The sequence below is a fragment of the Leopardus geoffroyi genome, chromosome A1 (assembly GCF_018350155.1).
Source record: "Leopardus geoffroyi isolate Oge1 chromosome A1, O.geoffroyi_Oge1_pat1.0, whole genome shotgun sequence".
Taxonomy (NCBI): domain Eukaryota; kingdom Metazoa; phylum Chordata; class Mammalia; order Carnivora; family Felidae; genus Leopardus; species Leopardus geoffroyi.
The window spans coordinates 32410977-32414388 of NC_059326.1; the positions used below are offsets into that span (position 1 = coordinate 32410977).

A 3412-nucleotide genomic window follows, 5' to 3' on the forward strand; every position below is an offset into this window, starting at 1 on the left:
TGTATTCTGCACCTTGTTATAATTGTTTATTTGTTCCAGTAAAAAACTTTTTTCTGAATTTTTTTCAGTGTTTTACATAGGCAATCATATCATCTGTAAATGAAGACAGTTTTATATCTTCCTTCCCAATACATATACTTCCCAATACATATACATATACCTTGGAGAAATCCCACTTGGTCATGGTGTATAATTCTTTTTTGTTTATTTTTGGTTTCAGTTTGTCAATATTTTTTTTTTTTAGGATTATACCCTCACTTCTTGAGTGTATCTCTAAGAAAATCTACTGGAAATATTATATCATTCACTGAACTTTGCTAATTGAGGATACTTCTAAATAGTAAATTATCTTCTTAAAAATATCTATTGATGGGTCGCCTGGGTGGCTCAGGTGGTTAAGCGTCCAACTTTGGCTTAGATCAGGATCTCAAGGTTCGTGTGTTCAAGCTTCACGTCAGACTCTGTGATGACTGCTCAGAGCCTGGAGCCTGCTTCTGACTTTGTGTCTCCCTTTCTCTCTTCCCCTTCCCCACTCGTGCTCATGTTTCTCTCTCTCTCAAAAATAAACATTAAAAAATTAATTAAAAAATCTATTGATATCAAAGAATTTAAAAATATTATTTGAGCTTTTTTGCAACAGGTTTGCTGCCACAACACAGGTGTTATGAAAACCTCCACTAAACCTAAACCATAATGGGAAAGGAAAAGACTTGCATGAACATCATCATCATTGGACATATAGATTCAGGCAACTCTTCCACTACTGGTTATCTAATCTACAAATGTGGTGGGACTGTCAAAAACACTATCAAAAAAATTGAGAAGGAGGTTACATTGTGAACATAATGTCACCATTTATATCTCCCTGTGGAAATTCAAGACCAGTATTATGTGACCATCACTGATGCCCCAGGACACAGAGACTTTATCAAAAATATGATTACAGGCACATCTCAGGCTGACTGTGCCATCCTGATGGTTGCTGCTGGTGTTGGTGAATTTGAAGCAGGTTCTCCAAGAAAGGGTAGACCCATGAGCATGCCCTTCTGGCTTACATGCTGGGTGTAAAACAACTTATTGTTGGTGTTAACAAAACAGATTCCACTGAGCTACCCTACAGCCGGAAGAGATATGAGGAAATTGTTAAGGAAGTCAGCACCTACAAGAAAATTGGCTACAACCCTGACACAGTAGCATTTGTGCCATTCTCTGGTTGCAATGGTGACAACATGCTGGAGCCAAGTGCAAACACACCTTGGTTCAAGGGATGGAAAGTTAACTGTGAAGACTGCAATGCCAATGGAACCACACTGCTTGAACCTGGATTGCATTCTGCCACCAACTCATCCATCTGACAAGCCCTTGTGTCTGCTCCTCCAGGATGCCTACAAAATTGGTGGTATTGGTACTCTCCCTATGGGCCTGGTGGAGACTGGCATTCTTAAACCTGGCATGGTGGTCACCTTTCCACCAGTCAGTGTTACAACTGAAGTAAAGTCTGTTGAAGTGTACCATGAAGCTTTGAGTGAGCCTTTTCCTGGGGGGACAATGTTGGCTTCAATGTCAAGAACGTATCTGTCAAAGATGTTTGCCAAGGTGATGTGGCTGGTGACAGCAAAAATGACCCACCAGTGGAAGCAGCTGGCTTCATGACTCAGGTGATTATACTGAACCATCCAGGCCAAATCAGTGCTGGATATGCACCTGTGCTGGTTGGTCACACAGCTCACATTGCCTGCAGATTCACTGAGAGAAAGGAGAAGACTGTTATTCTGGCAAAATGCTGGAAGATGGCCCCAAGTTCTTGAAATCTGGTGATTCTGCCATCATTGATATGGTTCCTGACAAGCCTATGTGTGTTGAGAGCTTCTCTGACTATCCTCCTCCAGGCTGTTTTGCTGTTCATGGCATGAGACAGAAGATTGGTGTGGGTGTCATCAAAGCAGTGGACAAGAAGGTAGCGGAGCTGGTAGGGACACCAAGTCCTTCCAGAAAGCTCAGAAGGCTAAATGAACATCACTCCCAGGACCTGCCACCCCAGTCTTAATCAGTGGTAGAGGAAAGGTCTCACAACTGTTTGTGTCAATTGGACCTTTAAGTTTAATAGTGAAAGACTGGTTGATGATAACAATTCATTGTAAAGCCTCCAGAAGAAAGGAGAATGTTTTATGGACCATTTGTGCGTGTGTGTGTGTGTGTGTGTGTGTGTGTGTGTGCAGTTTTAAGTTATTAGTTTTTAAAATCAGTACTTTTTAATGGAAACAACTTGACCAAAAATCTGTCACAGAATTTTTAGACCCATTAAAATAAAAGTTTAACGAGAAAATAGAATAAAAATATCACTTGAAGGTAATTTGACATAGAAACACATGTAGTTAACAGTAGCATTGTGGGGGGGAGAGGTCTTTTTTTTTGTTTTTTTCCTTTTTGAAAAACAAAAATAGATGATCAGAGATCCTAAGGCATGAACTTAAAAATGAAGGGTCCTGGTGTGTCAAGCAAAGTACTCTGTATCATTAACCTTAAATTTGGGATCTATCCCAAATGGATCTTGAATAGACAAAAAGTATTTTTTTTATTTCTTTTAAAATTTTTATCAAAATATTGTATGACAAATAAATATATTTTAGAAAACATTTGGTCAAAAAGGTCTCTTTCATTATTTAGAAAAGGGATGCTGGCTGTAGGACTAAGAAAACTCGTAAAGCAGGTGAATCTATCTCATTTCCTCAATGGTCAATCACAGTTCCCCAGATGCTAACTCTGAATTGTATTTGCCAACACATAGTAAAATTAAAGATGTTTGGCTTCTTTAAAAGACTGTAGAATTCCTGCCACATAACAACTATACAATTTGTATTATTTTTCTTCTCTGTTGACCATCTAGAAAACAAGACAAAAAATCACCTACCCTAAATGCTTCATTTTCCTTCACAGAGTAAGTCCAGATACTTGTCAAGATGGTTACCATGCAAAAAATTTCATTTTCTTAACATTTCTCAGGTCAAAACACAGAGTAAGTGATAATACTAGGGGCAGATAATTAATACTCTCTGTATTTTTTTATTTAAATGAAATAGGTAGTATCAAGTTTAGTAACACTTATCTATATACACTTAATTTTGTTTTACTTAGTATGCCATAATCTTAGAGGACAATAAATTATAGTTTATCCTTTCTTAATTAATTTTGATAAAGAGAAGACATAAATGTGCAACTATCTTAAGGAAGAGATTTGTTTAAATGTTTCCTCCCATTATCAAGAGAAATCTTAGTTAAGATAATGTAAAGATATTTAATTCAGATACAATTTTTCAAATATACTCATAATGCATCTCTACCACTGACACTAGCAATACTGAGAACAGAGTATGTCATCACAGGCTATTGTGTCTCCTCCTACAGATAGTAA

The 3412-nt window shown here is 37.5% G+C and overlaps 1 pseudogene; it reads left to right on the forward strand.

Moving 5' to 3' along the window:
* Window positions 1-693: 693 nt before the first annotated feature.
* On the forward strand, window positions 694-2013 carry LOC123607548 (annotated as a pseudogene).
* Window positions 2014-3412: the final 1399 nt, after the last annotated feature.